The sequence below is a fragment of the Poeciliopsis prolifica genome, unplaced genomic scaffold (genome assembly GCF_027474105.1).
Source record: "Poeciliopsis prolifica strain line A6 unplaced genomic scaffold, Auburn_PproV2 SCAFFOLD030, whole genome shotgun sequence".
In the NCBI taxonomy this organism is placed as follows: Eukaryota; Metazoa; Chordata; class Actinopteri; order Cyprinodontiformes; family Poeciliidae; genus Poeciliopsis; species Poeciliopsis prolifica.
Window position 1 is genome coordinate 5,075,634 of NW_026562405.1, and position 23,919 is coordinate 5,099,552.

At 39.8% G+C, this 23,919-nt stretch overlaps 1 pseudogene; it reads left to right on the forward strand.

Annotated features, from left to right (window-relative positions):
* Nucleotides 1-11,244: 11,244 nt before the first annotated feature.
* On the forward strand, nucleotides 11,245-23,827 carry LOC129372746 (coiled-coil domain-containing protein 66-like; annotated as a pseudogene).
* The last annotated feature ends 92 nt before the right edge of the window (nucleotides 23,828-23,919 follow it).

A 23,919-nucleotide genomic window follows, 5' to 3' on the forward strand; every position in this document is an offset into this window, starting at 1 on the left:
GGTCACCGCTTACTGCAAGGACAGGAAGTGACACAAAGCAGAGACTTAATGATTCATAATATCAGAGAGGCGTTCTCTTTCCTGCTCCCCTAAAAGCTAAAACAATGTGTCCTAAAAACAGAAGGAGGCCAAACACGGTTCCTGGGGACCGCCAGATCCAATTAACCATTTTCTAACAAAGCAGAGTAGAAAACATCTGAACAGACTCCAGCTTACAGTCGTGGCCTGGAGGAAGAGCAGGAAGAGGTCACCTGACCTCCAGGAGGGCCGACATGTTGATGAGTTTAACTGGGGCGGGACAATAAATCAATCTTATTGATGAATCACTTTTTTGTTTTTAGTGTTTGGAAAATCTGGATTTTTTTCCTCATCAGTGAACTCCTCGGGTTTCCAAGTTCAGAGTCACTCTAGTGCACCCTGCGCCGCCATCTTGTTTTACAATTTCTATCTATTTGGACTTTGAATTCAACTCTGACAAAATATCAGGGCCAGGCTGGAATTCTTTATTTTTAATCAAAGCAGAAAATCATCAAAATGAACAGAAATAAAAGCTTGAAAACATGATTCTGAGTGCAAATAATCCATGTAATCTGCTACAAGTAAAAAATTTTACTGAAATAAACAAAAGTTTCAATAATATTCTGATTTACTTAGGGCTGCAATTACAACTAATTTTAATAATCTTTTATAGATCAATTTTTTTTAAAATTCAGACATTCTACAAATTTTTAATTTAAATGTTTTAAAGAATATTAGAAACACAATAAAAGATGCAAATAAGTAAAAGATTTTATTGCGTAAACTGCGCCTTCAGCATTCTGTTTAGTGAAACTAAATCGATACCATCTGATTAAAACATAATTTACAAAATGTGTTTTGATCTTAATGCAAAATGTAGATATATTTTTTATATTTTGGCTTAATTACTGCTCAACATGATCTTTCAGTAAATGGCCTTTTTCTGTGTTTATGCTACAGTTAACGGTTAATTGATCATTAAATTATTTGACAATAATTTTAATTAATCGTTTCAGTTCATAAATAGATATTTTCACAGTTTCTTGTTGCAGAACTTAAAAACCCACAGAGTCCTGATGTCAACCAACATCTCAAATGACCCAGAGTTAAAGCAATCAGATCCACCAGAACCAGGACCAGAACCAGCAGTAACCAGGACCAGAACCAGCAGTAACCAGGACCAGAACCAGGACCAGAACCAGCAGTAACCAGGACCAGAACCAGGACCAGAACCAGCAGTAACCAGGACCGGAACCAGGACCAGAACCAGCAGTAACCAGGACCAGAACCAGCAGTAACCAGGACCAGAACCAGGACCAGAACCAGCAGTAACCAGGACCAGAACCAGCAGTAACCAGGACCAGAACCAGCAGTAACCAGGACCAGAACCAGGACCAGAACCAGCAGTAATCAGGACCAGAACCAGCAGTAACCAGGACCAGAACCAGCAGTTCTGAACGGCCTTGTGGAAGGATGGGAACGACCCAGTCCAGCGTGTCGTCACGGTAACAAACGCTTTAACATAAACACGATTCTTCACAGGGCGCAGAAATAAAACCGCAGCGGAAAAACTCCTGTCGGATCTTAAATCACAATCTAACCTTGAGCACACACACACACACACACACACACACACACACACACACACACACACACACACACACACACACACACACACACACACACACACACACACACACACACACACACACACACAGAAACCCAGCCTTTCCCATGAGCAATGCATTTCAGTTAGAGGAGAGATGTGTAAACATCGGCTGTGGGATCAGCAGAACCTCTGAGTCGTTTCCTTCGGGGAGCCGCCGTTCATTGTAACACGTTTGCTTGACAAAACAGCAGCACAGCAACTAATGATTATCCAGTAATCGACGAATCTGTTGAATATTCTCGGAGTTAAATCTGATTAAAATATTGGCACATTCTGCAGGTTTTTATTTAAGCATTTAAGGCTTTTTAATACAAAAAATGCATATTAAGATTAAAATATTAACTGTATTAACTATTCTCTCTGCATAGAGAATAGCAGCAGGACTGCACTGCCTGCTGGCTCATTATTTAAGTTATGTGCCTGTAATATAAGTGTTTTTTGTGTAATGGAGCTTAAAAATATGCTTTAACCAACAAGAGGTGATCCAGTAATTATCAGAGCACCAGACTCCATTTGGACCGTTTCTCTTCCCTGTTCTGGTATGGACCCGCCATCTTTGTTTCTGTGCCAACTGGCTCTGCTTAAGGATTATCAGCGGCGCCCTCTGATGGATGAGAGAAGCTCCAAATGGTTAATTGTTTTCATTCCTAATTGTAATATACTTTTACAGCCAATATGATAAATGTTCTTTTCTTTGTTGAGCTTTAGCCAGCGTTCTGCCATTTTCTGAATGTTTTAGCATCACAGCCACTGAAGGTTTGGAGTCTCTCTAACTGGGTAAACATGTTATTGTTATGAGAGCCATAAATATAGCATCCCTTCAATAATTGGACACAGTGAAATTACAGCGATGATTGCAGCTGGATATGTTACGCAGCAGTAGTGTACAGACCTAATATGGGGAATTGGTACCAGTGCAAAACATGCATCTATTTTTTATGTTAAGGATTAAACCAGGCTGATGACTCATTGGTTTCAATGAATTAAAACAGTCAATTAATTTTATAATTATTTTTTCTATAATAATGAATTAGTAATAACCCACTGAGCGAAGGAGGAAGAGAGACTAACATCTCATTGCCTTTATTTACGCCATATGAACACATCTTCTCTGCAAAATCAATTACATTTCTGAATTTTGTGCTTTAAAACTAAACTTTGCTTGTATAAACAGAATCAGGACAGCTGTTAAAATAAGAGCAGATCAATCAGGGAGCCGCTTGATGTCCCAACTGCTTGAAGGAAGAATGTACCGCCTGATTCAGCAGCCAGCTACTAAATTATCAGTGTGTGTGTGTGTGTGTGTGTGTGTGTGTGTGTGTGTGTGTGTGTGTGTGTGTGTGTGTGTGTGTGTGTGTGTGTGTGTGTGTGTGAGTGTGTGTGTGTGTGTGAGGAGCCCTCGATGTTTATGGGTTTCTGTGTCTCTGGAGAATTGATGGAGTGACAGGTGTGTGTCTGGGCTGCTGGAGAGCGAAGGGACGTCCTTTCATGCATGTTAACCCAACACACACTGGACTATTTCAAAAGTCCAACTGACCTCAAATACATCAGGAGATGATCTCTCCTATTGCTGTAATCTTCACCTTAATACATTTTTCTCTCCTCCATTAAAGATAAAATAGAAACAGTCTTTAGGTTTTTATTTAACCATGATTTGTTGCTTGGTCTAAACCAGTGATGCCAAAAGTCAATCCTCAAGGGTTTTGGTTCTTTCTCTGGTTCAACATTGGGTGGACTTTCAAATTCAAAGTTATTTGTGAAAAACTCACCTATTTATATTTGTTTCTGTTGAGCACATTTAAAATATTTGTAAGTAAATGCAGCTCAGGAAGCTGAAATACCCAGACGCATCGTTCTTGATACGCCATTGGCTGGTGTTTGTAAAGCAGCCAATCTTGGCGCGCCGTTCCTGTTGCATGGCGCTGATTGGCTGAACCCCAGAGAGTGGAGATAAGAAAGACTGCGGACGTTAGCTTCTGCGGTAGCACCAAGGCTATTTCCACTGCACTTATTGATGCATATTAAGGGATTATTAAAACAGGCAGTTAGAAGCATTTTTAGAAAAGGTCTCAACAGTTTGCAGGCCGATGTGGACACCATGGGGTCCACTATGTTTACGTCTTTGCTTCAGATTAAAAAACCTTCAAGAACAGCAGACTGCCCCTTTTAGGGTGTTTTGCTGCCTGGTAGTCCGGTATGCTCTGTTCAGGGACCAAAATTACTACATTCATTATATTTTGAGCTGCTTTGTGTAAAACCAAACAAACTAATTGAAAAACCTGTTTTCTTTCCTGCCTGTGGGGCACTACACCAAGAACCACTGAAAGAAACAACAGGAAAATCTCTGAAGAAGACACTGAACATTACTTCGTTCTTCTGGAAATTTAAACAAAAATATAGAGGAATCAGATTTTAGCAGTTGTAGGATTTCTCTTTTTTGTCTTTGGTTAAAAAGAAAAAAACAAAAAAGAAACATGAGCCATTTCTCTTGCTAGCGCTAAACAAGTGTGTTTGTTTTGGTTGTATTTACCCAGAATGCCCTGTGCTGTAGTCCACTTCCTGCTTTTGGAGCGATCTTCAATCAGGTTGGCATTCACATATGCATTCAAACCGAACCAGAGTTCAAAGCGAGACAGAGGTTTGTATGCGGAGCAGATTTTGCTTTTTTTGATCCGATTGCGTGTTCACACCTCCCCAAACGAACCAAACTTTCTAAACAAATGGAGTGGAGTTCGATTCAAGCAGACCCAATAGGGCTGGTGTGAATGAAAAGTTAAAGATATGCTTACAGTAGCAGATGATCAGTTAATTACATATTTGAAAGGAAAAATTCTCCCCTCTCTTTACTCCTTTGGGTTTTCAGTTTTTCAAACTGCAGCCAAATGTTGCATCAACTTCTGTTGAAACAAAATTAATGCAATCATTAGACCTAAATATCCACTTATTTTACCATATTTTACTTTTATTTACCCATTCTTTGATGTTTTCTTTTTTCAACCAAATTAAATCTAAAGAATAATCACAGTGGCTTAGCAGGCCACAGAAAACCACCTTTCTGTCTTCTACAAAACCTCTTCAGCATCATTAACCTCTTGTTTCTCAGTCCACCATTCCAACAAACAAACAAGCAAAGGTAAAAACAACGTCACGTCTAATCTGACCCCCCATGTCCTTCTTGGTGCGGTGAGCAACCTGATCAGACAGCCAATCAGCTTAGAGGATCTGTGTGAGCATATCTTACATCATCAGCAATCACCGAGACAAAGCCACCGGTCCGCCTCAGCTCTACAACGCTGACAGACTGATTAAGCAGCTATTTCGAACTGACTGGCCACAGGGCTGGGCGTGTGTGTGTGTGTGTGTGTGTGTGTGTGTGTGTGTGTGTGTGTGTGTGTGTGAATCCTCCGTCCTTCACTAAGTCACAGATGAGAGAGCCAATTAGGGACTTCCAGAAATATCCAAGAGTCGAAGTAAACAGTTTTTTAGTTTTTGGAAGTGAACGTTTTCAATTTTAAAATCAGAAGTTTTTAAAGTTCTTACACCTTGTCCCTAGTGTGGTCAGGAGGTGCTGGTGCCGAACTCCAGCGAATGTTTCGCTGGAGGTTCTGTCCAGGACGCACAACACAGACCGACAGGACAGACAACCAAACACACATGTTTATGGACCGTGGGAAGAAGCCGGAGTAACTGGAGAAAACCCACGCATATCCCGGGCCAGGAATCGAACCAAGGAGCTTCTGGCTGCAAGGCAATAGTGCTACCAACTGCACCACTGTGCAGCCCAAAAATTATTCTCATTATCTTTAATAAGTAAAACAGAGGTGAAGTTCTGTTTAGATTCCACTGTAGGAAACCATAAATGTGCATTATTTCATCAGAATCACCTGAAGAACTGAAACTGCTGCAGAGACGGTTTTCTATTTTCATCGGACTGATTGTATGAAGAGGTTCGCTGAGGCCTTGCAGGTGTTCAGTACGTCAGAGGAAGAACTTTTCTGCTCCTTAAACTCATTTTTGGAGCAAAGCGGGACAGGTTTGACGTCAGCTTTCAGTATGTGACAAAAACCAGAAGAAAAAACATGTCGGACAGTTTCATCACTCAGGGCAGAAGTGAAGGAACAAAGATTTCTGTTCCAAGAGGATTCTATACCACAAAACATTTTTTGTATTTTGTATTTCATTGATTGCAGCAATAAACAAGCTCCTATTTCTTACTGAAAAGTTGCTTGTAAATTAGTTTAGTAAGATATATTTCTAACATCTGTAAACAGAAAATATGGGAATCGAGAAAAATCTAAAGACAACAGAGGAAGAAATAAATACGGAAAATGAAAAAGAAATTATCAAAATAATAAATCAAGATTTTGGAAGACAGTTTTGGGGAAAACATGCAACAGTTTTGAAGTGCCATCCAACCCAAATTTACGTCTGCTGAGTTTTAAAAATAAAATTAAAAAAAAAAAAAAAAAAACATAAGACAAACACAGCTGCTGCTGCTGCTGCTGCTGCTGCTGGGTCCCCTGACACAATCCAACAGCTGCTGAGTGATACACACACAAAAAACCAGGGGAACAATGTGTCCCGTTAACCTTCGCCTCGGAGGGGAGACACACCACATCAGCTACAACACACACTGAGACACACTCACAGGCTGTACACACACACACACACACACACACACACACACACACACAGCCTCTTTTCACACCACAAACCTGAGCCAGCAGCCACAGCACCCAGCATGTCAGTCTGTCTTCTTTAAATGAGAAACATTCACATCACAATCAGATCTCATGCTGGTTCCGTCTCCAGATAAATTATTCTGTTTGTACTCTAAAGAATCATCTTTTCAGCTAAATAAAGGAGAAAACTAAAGAATCATCACGATAACCTCACAGACGACACGCTCACACTTTTCTGGTACAGATAGAAACAGTCGCTGCACTAACGACTGTCAGAAATATATCAACGACTGTTAGAGACGTCACCCTCATGAAGTCATAACATTAGGAGAATATAGTCATAACATTAACAGAATAAAGACACAAAATGATGAGAAGAAAACAGTAATTAATGTCTGACCAGCTCGGTGGCTCTGCGGCTGTTTGTACAATAATTACGATGTGTGGAAATATAAAATATGTCCCTATTTATAAAACTGATACTAGTTTATAACTTCACACGATGCTCAACGTTCCTCATTTTATCGCTGCAGTACGTTTCACCTAGCAGTTAAATTGCTACTTTGCTTCATTCTGTTACAACTTAATTCTCAGTTAAAAAACAAATGAACTTTGTTTGGTTTTAATGTTTCAAATGAATAAATTTTGAAAAAGCAACCAGATTGATTTGCTGAGACGATCACCTCAGAGCTATTTCACTCTGTCGAAGCTTTTTTCTAACTGATGCCACTTTTGTCCTGCTACTTTTACAAATTACTCTCTTAAGTTAAAATTTTACTCTGGCTAATACTCTGCTGTACAAATCTCCATTGCATTGCAAAGTGCCACAGTAACGGATTCTCACAGCTGAACCTGCTGATGGGACCCAACTTGCCGGCGGCCTTGGAGACCAGGAAGCATCAGAACGACGGGTGAAGAACAGAGAATCGTGGGAAATTTCATATTGTCATTACAGCTTCTAACAAAGGCTACTGTTTTGATAAAGTTATTTTTCAGTTACATAACAGGATTTTCTTTTGAACTATACACAGAAACTCAACGGTTTGTATGCCTTGTTTGAATCGTGATCAGTTTTAATTCAAAGTGTTTTCATAATGTAATAATAACTTGTATTGATTTTCTGTTTAGCCTGTCTGGTTTAATGAAAGTTTGCATGTGGTCCCTGTTCATGTCCGGGTCTCTCTGGGTTCTCTGCTTCCTCCCAAAGACAATAACATGACTGCTGGGTGAGCTGGTCTATTAGTTTCTAGGTGTTTGACCTGTTCAGGGTCTCGACTTGGACTGTTGCAATCAACAATAAATTAATTAAAGGCACTAAAATGAAAACAAACTCAATAATTTCCATTTGCATGATTTATTGTTTTTCCTCTTTCTACTAAAAACTGGATGGAAAGTTTTCAGTCTTTTTTGTTTCATGACTAATTTTATTTATTGTTTCTGTTGCTTTGTTTGTTTATTTTAGATATTTATAATGTCTTCCAGTTCCAGTGTTAAATGTTCATTAGAATTAAAATTTATTGATCTCTGAGAATTTGTTTTTATTATGCCACTGCCATTACATTTCTTGAAAGTGGTCTCAAAACAACAATATTATTGTTTATTAAATATTTCTGGGACAATTTACTGCCCAGCAGGACTAATTATTGTGACAGGTGTATTATAAACAGTGGATGGATGTTTGGAATCATTTAAATACATATATTATCTATTGAATATATTTATAATAGAATAAAATCAAATTGATATTTTCTGGACATTAAAACACGCAGGCCTGGCTTTAACCAATCAAACGTCTCTAAACGCTAAACAGGAAACCAGGATGAAGACAGACAGCTTATCTCCATGCAGGAGATTTAAATAAAATATTAAAACATTCAAGTGTTTTTCTGCCTTATCAGGAGGTAACTGGGAGAAGCTTTACAAACATCTAAGCCTCAAAGTAAGTCCAACTCCAGCCTTTGAAAACTTCTGCAATAATCAGATGCATCATCCGCCGTGTTTGTTTTGAAACAGTAGAGGAAGGTTGTCAGGAGCAAATAAAAAACCCACCAGAAGGATGGAGACAGGACATATGGAGACAGCTCAGCAGGAGTCCGAGTCATTATTCCAAAACGTTTCTGGCTTGAATACAAACTGAGTTTCAGAAGAATAACGTTCCAATTTAACCGTACAAAGAGCTTAAAATATCTACTAGCTTTGAATGTTTTCCCTGGATTTCCAGAGAAATGTTTGGTAAATAATAAGCAAATCTTTTCTCTCCTCCTAATGCTGTGATGCTGTCTTGAATAACCAAAACAAGCCTTTTGAGAGGGGAGAGGTTATTAAAATAGAATATCTGGCAGTATGCTGGAGCCACAAAAGTCTCTGCATCCCGTTTAGAGCTTCCAGTCGCTCCCAGTGTGAGCTGATAGCTGTCACTGCCTATTTAATAAAACAATCATTCATAAAGCAGCATGACTGGCAGCCCTGCATTAATACAACACAATCAGCATAATTCAAGCCTTCTAATCAAACAAACATCATCAAACTGCTGATTTTCAGACGTCAGAAAATCTGATGTAGAGCAAGTAAACAAGGAAGGAAACCTGAAAGCAAACAGGTTTCAAAACAAAACTTTAGCAAACAAATATTTTCTTACAATGTGTGACCAACTAAATAACATGAAATCACACACAAAAGATGCAAGTTTTTGAATATTATTATTGTTATTATGAGCAAAACTGCAAAACTGTTTCTAAGTCTATATAAATATTCCAAATACCAGAGATATGTTATTTTTAAAAATCAAACAAAAAAAATAAAGGTCTGCTGTAACAGTTATTTTACTGATTATTTTTTGGTTGAATTATTCCCTGGTTGCTCCACATCAGGAAGGATTTTGATCTTACTTTTTGCATTTTAACAATTGTTATATGCATAACCATGGCAACAAGGTATCGTTATTTTACAACTTGGACAAGCGAATTAGCATCTAAAGTCTCAAATAACACCTGAATTATCATGACAAATTCCTGAGGGGTTGAAAAGGAGGCTTCAAGGATGCAGAGCAGGACAAACATTTCTTCCATCAATCAATGTTTCTCTGCCCAGCTTTCTACCCACATATTTGGATAGCAAATGAGGTGGATTAGCAGAGATTGCCAACAACTGATCGTGTCATCTGGGACATGTTATAATAGAAAATAGTCTCTGCTACATAAAAATTAATCTATTAGGATGTCATGACAGAAATACAGAAACAGCCTTCAATCAGAGGATTCTTCAAATTTGTTGCATGACTGACTGCTACTGGAGGTCCTTCCTTGATGCCCACAGCATCACCATCCACTCTCTTTGAAGATGATAACATTTAATTTTCTTAAATGTATTTTTCAATTTGATTGATTAATATAAATCTAAATAAATAAACTAAGGTAAAAAAATATAGTGATTTATCTAAAACCACAAAAGACTTGAGTGCTCAAAGACAACCTATTTTATGCTAAGCTTATTTAAACTAAAATATCAGTGTTTAGATGTTTATAAAATTAACTGATAACGTGCAAATGCAAATTGTACCGTAATTATAAAATATCCAAGCAAATACTGATGTATTCAAACCAATAAATTCCTATAAATAGTTAAATATGCGTTAGCAAGGCTGAGTCCCCGGGTGGTAAAACCTACCAACGCCTCTGGTCTTTGGCATAATCATATTTACACAGGGGTAGCTTCCAGCGAATGAAACTTTTGGAGAGCGACCCCTATAAAAACATCTTAACTCCCGATCAGTGTGATCCAGAGGCTCGACCATTACGCGCTAGCAGAAGGACTTACTGTCACATTACACGTTTATTGAGACAGGTATCAGTTAGCTTTAGCTCCCGAACTGGCCAGCTTCTTGACCTTAGCCTGACAACCAGCAAGAGAAATAAGTCGATCACTTCCAGCATTTAAATAAGCTTAGATTCAAAATAAAACATCACCTCGTTTTATACCATCGTCCGTCGTAATTCCACCTTCATTAAGAGCAGCTCTGACCCTCAAGCTCGCCCGGAAAACACTGTCGTTACACAGAGTCTAGTTGCGGTTAAGTAGCCTCGCATGCTAACGGTGCTGGCTAACATCACGGACTGACGTTACGCAGCCTCTCCGGTTAGATTGCACCAAGCTGTCACAACAACAACACACCTTCAGGATCACCGGGAGCACGCTGGACGTCACGGAGGACAGGCGAGGTGGTCCGGAGGAGCTCATCGATCTTGATCTTCAGTGCAGTAACTCATTAACGACCGTTATTCCAGTTAGGGTTAACGCAGACTGTTTAGATTTTACAGTTCATTAAGGCGACTCCGGCGCTTTGGCGCCACCTAGAGCCTTCCGTACACAAGAAACGGTGCCTTCATTTACATCAGAGGATTTACGCCATTTCACATGTTCACCACTTGAAAGATAGACAGTGTTATGGCACGGGGTATTATTTATGAGATTCAAAGCCATAGTTTTACTGATGGTTGTAATATTTACTTTCAAAGTAAGAAAAGTGATGCTGAAATTGAAAATTGTGACTTTAAATCTTATGACGATGAATGAATATCAAATTTTACGAAAGCTTTAATGCTAAAATTATGACTTGAATCTGATAAATATTACATAGTTTACATCTTTCTTCTTTCAAATGTACCGCTATATGATAAATTACTGTAATTAAAACAAAATTAGCTTCAGTCTTTGATAAATCCCGAGTGTCGATGAATGCACCGTCATCAAATTTAAACGTCCAAAAATGAAGACCTTTCATTGGCCAGTAATTTTAAATACAGCAAAGATTAGCCAATCAGTGACACGCTTGTTGTTCGTCGGTAGCGACCAACGTAGGCAACCGTTTTCCCCAGAAATTGACTTGTTAGCTATCAGTGCTCAGTTAACGTGCCCTTTTAACTATGAAAATTAATCTACTAGTCACTTATATTATATTATTTTAAGTTTGTTTGGAAATCTGCTTTTGATTCGGTGTATATTTTTCTCGACATGAACCTTGGGTGAGTCTGCTGCTGAACAGCTTGTTAAGCTAAAACACTGAATAGCTAAGGTGTCGCAGTGAAATTGCACAGAAAATAATGCTTATTAATGAATTAATTTCAGAAAATCAAACGAACTTAACCCACTTTGACGATATCTTTCTAGACGAGAAGCGAAGTCGAATATATTCTAAAGAGTAGAAATATTAATTTGATTTCAAGGCACTATCTCAAGTACATATATTTGCTATTTATTAATAAAAAGAAACATACATATTTTTTTCTCACAGTCTGAAGTTAAATCAGACCAAACTGTTCCTGTTTTATGTCTGTTAGTCATTCAGTTCAGAGGAAATAATACCAAATCATTCTGAAAACATTAATAAACACAATTCTGTCTCTCAGTATTGATGCATTTAGTAAATATAATAATTTTGTTAATTCTAACTAAAACAAAACAAGAGAAAGACAGGCTGATTTAACTTTACTGTGAGAAATATAAATGTGTATGCCTTTTTATTGAGTGTATGCAAACCTATGGTCTCAACTGTAAAATAACAAACAAACAATAACAAAATTTATAAGGTGTATATTTATACACATGCCCTTCACTTTGCTCAGTTATTATGTTGCTTCCTGATGCAAAAATAATCTAAATTTGTAAATTTATTAAAAATAAATATTTGAAACATCATCAAAAACAGAATATTTAAAAGTTTAAGTGACTTTTGTGTAAAGATCCAGACCTTTTTTGACAGATTGTTGCTGGCAGTTGGAGAACACTGACACTAACATAGTGTGGGCAAAATGTTTTCAGTTGGATATTAAATTACGAGTATCATATTCAGACTCTGTGTATCCATAATGTATTTGAGCCATTAAGTGGCTCAGATACCAAAGCTCTCAGAGCTGCTGAGGTGAGTGGCTGTAAATTAAATTCAGACATACCTTATTAATCTCAGTGGGAAATTTAAATGCAGCTCATATTATCAAAGTTTGCTTTTGGTTGTTGGCAGGACGGTTTTGTTCTAAAATGCATTCAGTTTATAGGAAACCAGACAACAATCCTCACCAACAGTGAACTACACATATGCCCTTCACTTTCGTTCTGTGGGACTCTTATAAATTAATTGATCTACCGGTGAAACTCATACAATTTCAAACCATATTTCAAGTGCTCTGAGATATTTGCACTAGAAACTAGACAAAAAAAATGCCTGATAAGATTTTGTGTTTTTACAGTGTAATCCCAGTCATTTTTACCAGAATAAACAAAGGATTAATTATCTCTGAAACTCCTGGTGTACCTCTAAACTAGTATTTTCTCCCTGGGGTGCTTCAATTAAGTTGTAAATAAAGGGTCTTAATTTACAATTTAAATGCAATATTTTTAAAATAAATTATTAAATCCATATACAATTTAGTTTGATTTTGTCATTGTGGGATTCTGAGTGTAGTTTGCTGTGGAAAAATTTGTGAAAGCCAAACAGAAAACCTCATTCTGAATCTATTTTAGGTTTGAAAAATTAAAATTTAAATCAGTGAGTGAATGAAGGGTAGCTGTTAACTTTCATTCATTTTCTTAACACATTTTTCCATTTGTCTCTTTTGATTTTGGTGTTTGTTTTCTTCTCTATTTTGTTCTCTAATGACTGTTATTGTTCCTGAACAGAGATGGTCTACTGTTTGAGCTGGACAATGGAAAACCCAGATTGATTTTACTCACTCATGGTGAGGCTTTCCTACTACCCAACATTTTTGAATAAATTATCTGCTTTGATTACAGAAGATTTTTCTCCAATATACTAACATATCTGTTGTAACAACCATTTCATTGATTTGTCTGCTTGTGATAAAATTGATGGCTGCAAAATTTTAATAATTAAAAAATGTCTATATTTAATATTAAGTAATAACAATATGTCTAAATTTTATGATATTTTATGATATTTTTTGGTTTATTGTTTGGTTTATTTTTACAGCAGGTGTTGTGAAAAATCCAATAAAGGTAAGAAACAACAGCATCTGTTGTCTTTATGTCCAGCACTGCTTAGACTCTTCTGGAAATGATTCCTTGCTGAAAGGAGAAAAAAAAATTTAAATAAATAAATGTGTTAATCTTTAAGGTTTTTGTTTACCTGCGTGGTTTGTGATGCGTTTCCTGCAGCTGCCCAGTAAGCACAGAGCAGCTAGCATCCTGAGTGCCAGGCAGCCGTCCTGCCTGGAGGAGGTTCACCCTGAGGAGCGTCCAGCTCAGCAGGCTGGCTGCGCGGGGTGTGCCAGGGAGGTCAGGTGTAAAGCAGCAGCTTCATCCTGCAGCTCCAGCATCTCCACCACTGATGGCAGAAGCTCCATCCTGAATTCATCCAAAACTCCAGGCCATCACAAAGAGCACTCCAGTAAAGCCGTGGCGAAGGTAAGGGAACGGAGCCTAAATGATTAATGTTTGGATCAGTATTGGTACAATTTAAAGGGGACCAATTAGGTTAGTTTTATATTTTTGTATTTCCATTTGGGTCTCAATGTTGCCCAATTAGCAATAAATTCATGTTTTTTGGTGTCTGGAAAATGAGCTGTTTAAAAAAACCTTCAAAATGTAACTTTTCAAATTAGCAGTAAAGCAGCCTGTTACCTAGCAACCCGGCCATAATTCGGCTATCACTCAGCAACCCCAGCTGAGCTCCAGCATGTTTGATCAGCTGTACAATGGCAGCTGGAAAAGACCAGTGTTTTCTTGTTGACTTACCATCCAGAAACCATTTACTGCATTCTTGTTGGTTGTGCAGGAGGCTCCACTTCTGCTTTTCAAAGATGCACAGTTGTATAATTGTTCATCTGTAGGTAGCCATTCTTATGAGTGTAAATAAGAACAAAAATAAGCAATAATTTTTCATGGTGGAACAGTAAAACTACTTTTTAAAGCATACCTTAAATAAAAGTTGGTTGTATAATACATTTGGTATCTCAGGTACTATAATGGTTATCAAAAAAAACATCAAAAAAAAGATATTTACCTTTTTCAAGCCGCTGTGTAACTGTATGTATCCTCTGAAGGTAAAGACAAACAAACACAAACTCAGCTCTGCTGTCGGATCGCTGGGATCCCCCAGGAGAACGCCTCTGCCTCCAAACGGCGGGGATGGAGTGTCGCAGAATATGCTGAGCAGCGTGGATGCAGGCCTGAAGGACGGAGACCTGAAGGACGGAGACGTGGTGTGTGTGAACGGAGAGCAGCTACAGGAGCGCCTCAGCTCCATCACGGTGTCGACCGGCTGCGCCCAGCGGGGGCCAGAGGAGCAGGCGGCTCAAGGTGGCGCTAGCAAAAAAACTGCAGGTCTGCTGGAAGCAAAAAGCTGCGTCTTATTATAAACTGTTTAATTTTACTCACTAGGAGGTCAAACATGCACAAACGCTGCCTCTTCTGTGAACCGAGGAGAAGAAAGGCAAATAAAGGAGGATGAGAAAGGAGAAGAAATGAAGGAGGAAGGTGATGATGAATATGACAGGTAAACATTTTTATAAACTCTAACCGCGGGGGTTCCAGCAACACCACCCATTTGCCACATTGACGCTCTCATGCAGTTCCCGCTCCTATCCACTAGGCGATATACTGACGTGCATCGTCAGCAGCGTTTCCTGACGATGCACAAAAAATCTGGTGTAGATCGGCTGATATATTAAGGAGGTAAAGCTGTTGGAGTCAAATTACATTTTAATACTATTGGGGTCAATAGAGGTTAGCAAAGGTCAATCACAACAAGTTTGGTGCAAATCGAATGATGCATGTATGATGTATGAGGCAGCCACGCCCACATGCTTTGATGTATGAAAAATCCTTTGATAACTTTTGACCTTCAATGCTTCAAGGCTGTGATGAATGAGTTTGACCTGGGTCTAAGAAGTTGTTGGATGAGTTTGCTTAGATTCAAAGTCATTAAAAAAGACTTGGTGGCCGCTGTGATTCAATATGGCCGACTTTCTATTTTAGACCATTAGCTGTTTGGACCATCGCTCCCAGAGACATTTAACGTCCTGTCAAGATGTACATATGTTGGTCAAAGCATGGCTTGGGGGGTGATTATATTATATATATATATATATTTTTTTTTTTTTTTCTAGGGTTCACAAGGAATTAGGCCACAAAACAAACAAAATTAGTAAAAATCCCACTAAAAAAATCTGTCCTGCAGCTCCAAATTGTTCTGTTTTTTTTTTTTTTTTCTTAGGTTGCATCGCTCTTCATTCAGTTGGTTCAAAGAGCGTCGGCGGACAGCAGAGCCGCCATCGACGCAAAGAAGGCTCAGTGGAAAAGAGAGCTTGGTACGAACGCTTTGCATGTGGCGACAGAGGGAAGGAAAAACTGCCTCTAAACAGGAGAAAGTCCAGCAATGATAATTTTGTAGAACGAAAATGTTTGTCTGACTTTCAGATGAGCAGGTCGCCCTAAAGCAGCAGCTGCAGCGCTCAGCCCCAGCAGACTGCAGGTATTTCACCTTCACCTCAACCTTTGATAGACTGTTTATTCTCCAGGTTTCATTTGAATTCTTCTTCATTGTGTGTTGTAAGGATTTATTGGGGATGAGCTTGAAATCTTTGAGGTTGTTTTTTTTAGTTACAAGAATATTGTAAAAATGAATGCAATTTTACGAGAATATTCTAAAATAAAAATCAGACTTTTAATGAAGAAATTTCTGATTTTTATTTATTTTTACCCATTAAAATCAGCCCTACATATTAGTATGAAAACATTTTACTCATTCAATAAGACCCTGATTTAATAGTATTAAAATTAAAATAAATCAGGCCTTTAATTGATAAGAAAAGTTTATTTATATCAATGTATTCTAATGTGTTCATTTTAATAAATAAAAAAAAAGTTTATCAAAATTTAATGGATAAAATTAATAAATCGCACAGCTCTGCACATCAGTATGACTCATGTGAGTCTGAGTTCTGACTCAGAAATCTCCTCAATCCCTAAATCTTTCTGTTATCACTTAATGGTGTAAAAACATCAAGTAGACCTCGAGGTAAATTAATAAAAAAACAAAATGCATTTGAAATCTACAGTGAGCAGGAGCTTGAAGCAGTTTCCAGGCCTTTCAGCCTGTGTTTTATTGATATGGTTCGGATGTTGCTGTGTTTCAGGGTGAGAAATATGCAGAGAGTGTTTCCTCTGTCGGCCACAGAGAGCAGCCAGCCGCCATCAGGTCCAGCCTCCGACTCGGGGTAAACATCAACTCTGAGCGTAGTTTCAAACATTTCACCTCCAACTGGATGGATCCTTCTGGGTCCTTCTGGGTGCTGGATCCTTCTGGGTCCTGCTGGATCCTTCTGGGGATCCTTCTGGTCTGCTGGATCCTTCTGGGTCCTGCTGGATCCTTCTGGTGCTGGATCCGGTTCTTGAGTCAGGTTGTTTTATTTTTGGCTACTTTTGAGTTAATAATTTTGGCCGGTGTGACGAAACGTTTGGACCCCGCTGCTGCAGGAGGTGACGCCCATGGAGGAAATGCTGATCGTGGAGAGGAAGGAGGAGCAGAGGCGGGTCTGGCTGGAGGAGCTGGACCGCCAGCGGGAGGAGACGGCGAGCGCCGGAAACAGGAGAAGCTGCAGCGGAGACAGGTAGAGACTCTGGCCTAGTCCAAACACAGCCGGGTCGTTTTACAACAATGACAGACGAGATATTCTCTTCTGTAAAACACTATGCACTGCAAGTCCAAACTCCAGAAAGGAGAATTGTCAAATCTTGGCCGAAGTTTTCCGTATCAATGGTTTTCAGTGATATTAAATGGAGGTTGTTGGAGGATAAAAGGCCAAATTGCATGAAAATCCATTCGGTTTATCTGACATTCGGCCTCTGACCTCACAGTAATGTCGTGTCTGTGCAGACGGAGGACCACGAGCGCTGGGCCGCGCACTTCGACTCGCTCCAGCGCAGAGCGCCAGCCCAACCCGCGGCCCCGGGGCTGAGCTGAGCGGCTCCGAGCGAGACGACTTGGACCCGTCGTCCTGCTTGTCGCTGGTCTGGGAGGGAACCAGCAGCTGCGGAGCCGACAGCGTCCTGGGAGCCAGCGTGGATTCAACCAGAGGTTTTCCCTCCAGATCCAGGTAGAAAACTGGGAAAATAACAATTTTATTGTTTATTGCAATAATTTATGGGCCAATTTATCGTCCAGCAAAATTTATGGCAGGCCAAAGCAGGATAGATTTTATCATAAGCAACTTTAAATATGTTTTAAATTGACAAACATATGTAGAGCATCTAAAATAACAATATTTGTTTTATTGTGACAGGTTACGTATTAACCTGAGAAACCAGTGGTAACTCCAGAGGAGCTGTTAAGCCAACTTTCAGTCACAGTTCAGCTTTATTGTGAAAAACGAAGGAAGCATTTGTTGCACGGAGGCCTGGACAATAAATTCTCTCAGAAGATACTGCGATAAATAATAATATTGTGTTTTGCAGTAATGTAATGGTAATGGGATAATAATAATGAAAGAATGTAAATCAATAAACTTTAAATTCTAATGAACGTTCAACACTGGAACACATTTAAATACCCAAAATAAATAAAACAACAAATAAAGTTAGTTATGAAGTGTCTACAAGCAAAATTATGTTTCAAAGACCAGACCGAAGACTTTAAACATCCAGTTTTTGCTAGAAAACTGGACTTTTAACATCCAGTTTTTTATAATGATTTCTAAATAATTAATCATTATTGATAAGCATTTGTCAGCATGACAGACCCATTTCTATTTTAATGTCCAAAATGTGGCGTTGGAAGTTTGAAAACTTGAAAAGTGCTTGAATGTTGCAGTAACAGCTTTAAGCCCCAAACACCAGCAGTAATGAAGCTCTTAGTTTAATCTGGACTCTGTTTCCCTGCAGCTTCCTGAGGACGATGACGTCGCTGCTGGATCGGGCGCAGATAGAGGAACGAGAGAGGAGGCGGCTCAAACAGCTGGAGCAGCAGGTATGGCGGCACCAACATGGAGGAAGCCCCGTCTTCAGCGTGTGGCGCTTTGCTGCCTTCACCGTTTTCTTCTGGCCCAGAGAGACATCGAGGCCAAATGGAGGAGCGCAGGAAGCAGAGAGAGCTGGAGGAGGCGGCGAGGAAACGGGAGGAGGAGAAGGAGGAGTGGAGGGTTGCCATGGAGAGGGAGAAGCTGCAGAAGCAGTACGAGTTGGAGATGCTGAAGAAGAAGGAGAAGGTCAGAGGTCAAAAGATGTTCCACCTTCATTCCTTCAGATTTCACCAAAAGAGAAAGAAAAAGAAACTTAAGTTGTGCCTCAACCGGAACTGATGGCAAACAGTGGAGCTAAATCATTATTATCATTGTTGTTAATAATAATAAATATTTAACTTCCCTAAGGGATCAATTAACTGTAGATATATTAATCAAAGATGCCTAATAATATAGCAAACAGACAGATTGGAAATAGTAATATAACAAGATTTTGTTTTGTGTTTTTGTAGAAGTGAGACTGCCACCTTCAGGAGGAAGTTAGCATCACTTAAACCCAATATTTTAATCATTTTGGGAAAAATTTCCATTAAACTCATAATTATCCATAAGCGCAGAAAGAAATTCATAAAATTGTTGATTTTACATGAATTTCTGCAAAATCACAAAGCATGCAACAATTGCAGACGCCCCCTGTCTAGTTCCGCCCTGGGCGTCTGCCAATATCAGAGACAATCCATTTCCTTCTCTTCAGGTTTTGGTTGAGCGTCAGAACGATCCGGTCCCTCCGGCGGAGCAGCCAGAGATCGGCGGCGGGGTCGGAGGAGAAACCCGGATCCAGAAGTGAGTAAAGCGACCCAAACAACCCGGAACAAACCGGTTCTCTGAGCTACACAGGTCCGGCAGAACTTCATTTGTTTCAGGAGCGGTTGCATCTCGAAGTGAAAAGTTCAATAAAAGAAACGTAAAATAAAAATGTAACAAATGTTGTAGTTCTGGTCCAGTCTGACCGAGTCTATGGACTATCAGGTGTGAAAACCGTCTTAAATCTCCGTGGGTTTAGTTTGGTGAACCATTAAACCACGTTGGGCATATATGTGCACAACAAACAGCTAGAAAACGTTTTCTAACGGGGTTTTGTTTGTGCGTGTCATCAGTCACCAGGGAGCTGCTGAGTGTGTGGGAAACGGCGACCGCGGCTCGTCGTTTAAAGACTCGTCTGTTCAGACGGGTGAGACGCCACAGCTGACTCCTGCTCTCATTTTTAACATACGATTACAGCTTCTCTCCTCTCCCTGAGCAGAGGACGCTCCTCCTCCTGTTCACACCGGACGTCTCCGTCCAGAACCAGAACCGTCCGCCTCCCTGTGGTTCTGCCGAGCCTAACGGCAGGAGCCGTGCGCCGAGAGCGGGAAAGGAGAACATCTGTGTGCCGGGGGAGAAGACCCATACGCTCCGTTCGCCCGGGCGGAGAAGAGCCAGAGGAGCAAGACGAGGCCGGAGTGGGGAACACAGAGGTCAAAGCAACAGTTACACCAAGACAGCAGCTGCTTTCCTGTCACTAAATATTTCTCTGGATTCTGCGAACGTCAGAAAAACAGTTTTGCAATTTTGGTGATTCCATTAAATGAGAAATTACATTAAAACCACATTTAAATGAGCTTGTTTATGCAAAAAGCCACTATAAATTATGATGTAAACATTTACATGAGATGTTTATGATTCGGCCAATCAGAGGACAGCTTGATAAGAGTACTAATGAGGCCCGCTGAGCTCACAGTGACCAAGCAAACGGTTCTGTTGTGTCCCTGCTGCGGTTCTCCAGGCCCAGCCGGCGGTTCCCGCCTCGCAGCGCTACCCGGTCGCCCTGCAGAGGGACCGGCAGGAGAGCCGCCTGAGGAGGCAGGATGAGCTGCTGGCCCTGCAGAAGACCCGTCCGACCAGAACGGAACGCCCGCTGCCCAGCAGGAGGCCCGGCTCTGCCCGAGCCCTGCAGCACGGAACCAGTACCGCTAAGAAGGTGGAGAAGCAGAAAATCCCATTGGACTTGATGAACGATGTTGTTGTTTGCTAATGAGCGCGATGTTTCAGGTGGAATCGGGTTTGAAGGGAAGCGTCGACACGGACCGGTGAGCAGCGCCACATAAACCTGGAACGTCCCGGAGCTTTAAACAGGCCTGGGCAAAAAATTACAAAATATTTCTTATAATTCATTTTAGTTTTTGAAGATTGAATGTTTGGAGAATCTGTGTTTTTTCACCAATTTCCCAAGTTTGTAATTTGGACCTGCGGTAGTTCATCTAGAGAGAATGAAGGAGTTTCATCTTAGCAGGACTCAGTTTGTTTAGTAAAACAGTAAAGAGACCAGAGGTGAAATCTGGACTGTGGCATCCTGCAGGGGGCGCTCTCCTCCTGCCCAGAGCCAGCAGGCCTCCGGCTCTCCTCCTCCTCCTGCCCTGGAGTTCATTCCTTACCTCCGGACCGCCGAGGTCTTCAGCCTGGACCCCCTGGAGCCCGCCGACACGCCGCCAGCCAGGACTCACCCCGGTCAGGTTTTAAACTCGCAGCAGCGCTCTGCAGTGGCTCTCACTAACTCCGGCTGAAATTTAAATATTTCTAAATTAAGATATTAAGACAAAAAAACGCAGGTTTGTAACAATTATTCAGTTTATTCCTGCAATATTTCCACAAAGAATGACACTAAAAGTAGCATATGCCATTTACCCAGAATGCATTGCAATGCAAACACTGCAACATCCAATCCAATGACATTATTTTATGTAAATGTATTAAAACTAAACAGCTTTACTGTATTGTTTTTACATCTAAAATAAATATTTCTTGAAGTTTATTGTTACAACTAGTCGTTGATCCCCTTAAAACCAAAACTGACATTAAAATTGACATTTTAATGCGAAAGACGAACCAGAAATTTATTCATTTTAAGATATCAGTTTTTGATTCACAAGTCTTCAGTGGATTGTATTGTTTTGATATTATTTTATTGTTTTTACTGTAAACTTTTCATTTTAATCAGCTGATGAACATCCTTCTGGTTCTGTGAACTATCAATACCGGACCAGATTGTTTTGGACTGTTTTTGTTTCTGTTCCGATCAAACAATAAAAACAAGGCAAGAAATTCTAGAAAACATAATTAGAAAATAAAATCTTTCCAAAAGCAGATATTTGTCTAAAATGAAGTGTTGTGACATTTGCAGTTTTGTTCGGCTGATGTCATGAAAATGGATCTGCAGGTTGTTTTTCCTGTTCGCCACCAGGGGGCAGCTTTCTGCTCAACTGACAGGAACAGATTAAACAGAACAGAACCTTTAAGAAATTAGATTCAAATTATATTAATGAGCATTTTAGTCCTAAGCGTGATTTGCAGCCATCTTTCTCTATAACCTGGGTCGACAGAACCTCACGGCGGGTCAGGAGGTCCAGTTTGTCTGTCTGTGGTGACTTATTACCAATCAGAACCTTGTCTCTCCTGGTCAGGCCCTCGTCCTCCTGAGGCCGCAGCTCCTCCTGGCTCCTCGCATCACGACCCGCTGCTCCACCCAGAGATGCTGCCTGGCTCCCAGCGCCAGCAGGAGATCCTGAGAGGCCTGGCTCAGCTGCGGCAGGTAACCAGACACACCTGCTGGCTCCCCATGAAGAACAGAACAAAACACACACCGACCACTAAATCCCACAGAAACTCTACAGATGTTGACGGAGAGCTACGCCACACTTTTCAGGTCATTTAAAATGAGAAAGGAAATTCTTATAAGATTATAAAAAGGTATGAAATATAAAAATAAACATAAAATGTAATGTGTATAACTAACAACGCATGTAATGTAATTTTAGTGAGATCAGTTTTAGGTGTCAAAGCTTTTTAGATACACTGGGAAACTAAGTCATAATATTAATGTGAAATCAGTTCAGCTTTCTGTCATCAGATGGATCCATCCGGTCGGTACCTTCCAGACTCCGGTAGTTTGGGCCTCACTGGAACCATCCAGCAGCTTGTTTCCCTCGGATCGGTTCCGCCTGCAGGTGAACCCACTCAGCCAGCCACTGTCTGTTTTTCAGGGTTTATTACAGAAGCAGAAGGAGCTGGAGACGGACCTAAGGCCCGTCCGGAACCGCAGTGACAACGAGCAGCGCGCGCTCCCCGTAGCTCACCACACGTGACCGCGGTGGCGTCTGGAAGCTCCGCCTACTGACTTCCTGTTCTACCGGGGTCGGGAACCGCCTGCAGATAAACACTAACGGAAACCTGCTCCGGTTTGCTGTGGTTCTTTATGGAGGGAAAAGTTTAAACCAGCGACTCCCTCGGTTATCAACGCTCTACCTCTTTACGGTCGCTGCTAAAAAACGATTTATCTCCCAGTTTCCTGCTGAATGACGAGTTTCTAAATGTTACAGTTTTTATTTATTGTTATTTAAAGTTTGGTTTATTAATAACTGATTAAAGATGTTTTGAAGCTGCAATGTTGACATGACAAAGTCTTGCTGCACTAGGTATGTTGGACTGTTTTAGCATAAAACCGTTTCACCCACCAAAAATCTACAATTACATTCTGACTGGTAGAAATTATGTTACAATAAATTTGTATGGAAGTTTCAATTCAGAATATCTGCAATAAATTACTGGCTGTGAAACATAAATTACAATTTGTCAAAAATAAATTTCAAATATTTCAAATTTTATCCAGACTAATCATAATGCTAATTATAATTCTCAATATTTCAAATGGGTTTTTTTTAACACAAATAGCGACAAGTTAAAACTGCAATTTACCTTTTCAAAGCCATGTTTATGTCCAAGATGTTTAGAGAAGAGAATAGATAAGAAATCTTAAATTGCTCTTATTCATCTGAATATGAAAGAAGCCATCTTGAATTTCCATTTTGTATAATAAAATTTTTCTGGTCAAAATTTATTCTTGGCTGGAGTTCAAGTAACCAGGTGACAGAGTTTATGTGAAAACGGCTTGCCGTAACCGCACAGCCTGGGATGCCGGTGTTTTAAACCAGCTGGTTTTTTATTTTTGCCTCATAGTTTTTTTTTTTCTGAAGTTCTGAGGAAGAAAAATAGAAAACAACCTGAGAACCAGGAGGAAGAATCTGTGCAGCTGCAAATATGGACATAGTTTAATGTTTGCCTTCTTTCTAGGTGTGAATAAAATCTAAAATGAACTTTGTCCTCTGTTATCAAACAAAGACAATTAAAATAAAATGTTGAATCTTATAATGGTTCACAAGGGAACAACCTGCAATTCCATCCAAGATTCTCTGTTCAGAAAAATGATGAGAACCAGCAAGAACTGAAATCATCCTGAAATCCAAGTGGATATATATATATATATATATATATATGTAAAAATATAAAGTATATATACTATGTGTGTGCTTTTTTATTTTTTTGTTTGTGACCACAGACACAAAAATCTCATTTTACTTTATTTTGCAGTAAAATAAAGAATATTTTCTTTCCTTTATTGCAACCAGTTGCAGTTTGTTTCTACAATTCTCAGCAGTGGAGTCTTTATTATAAATATATCTAATAATTACATAAAAAGCAGATTTGA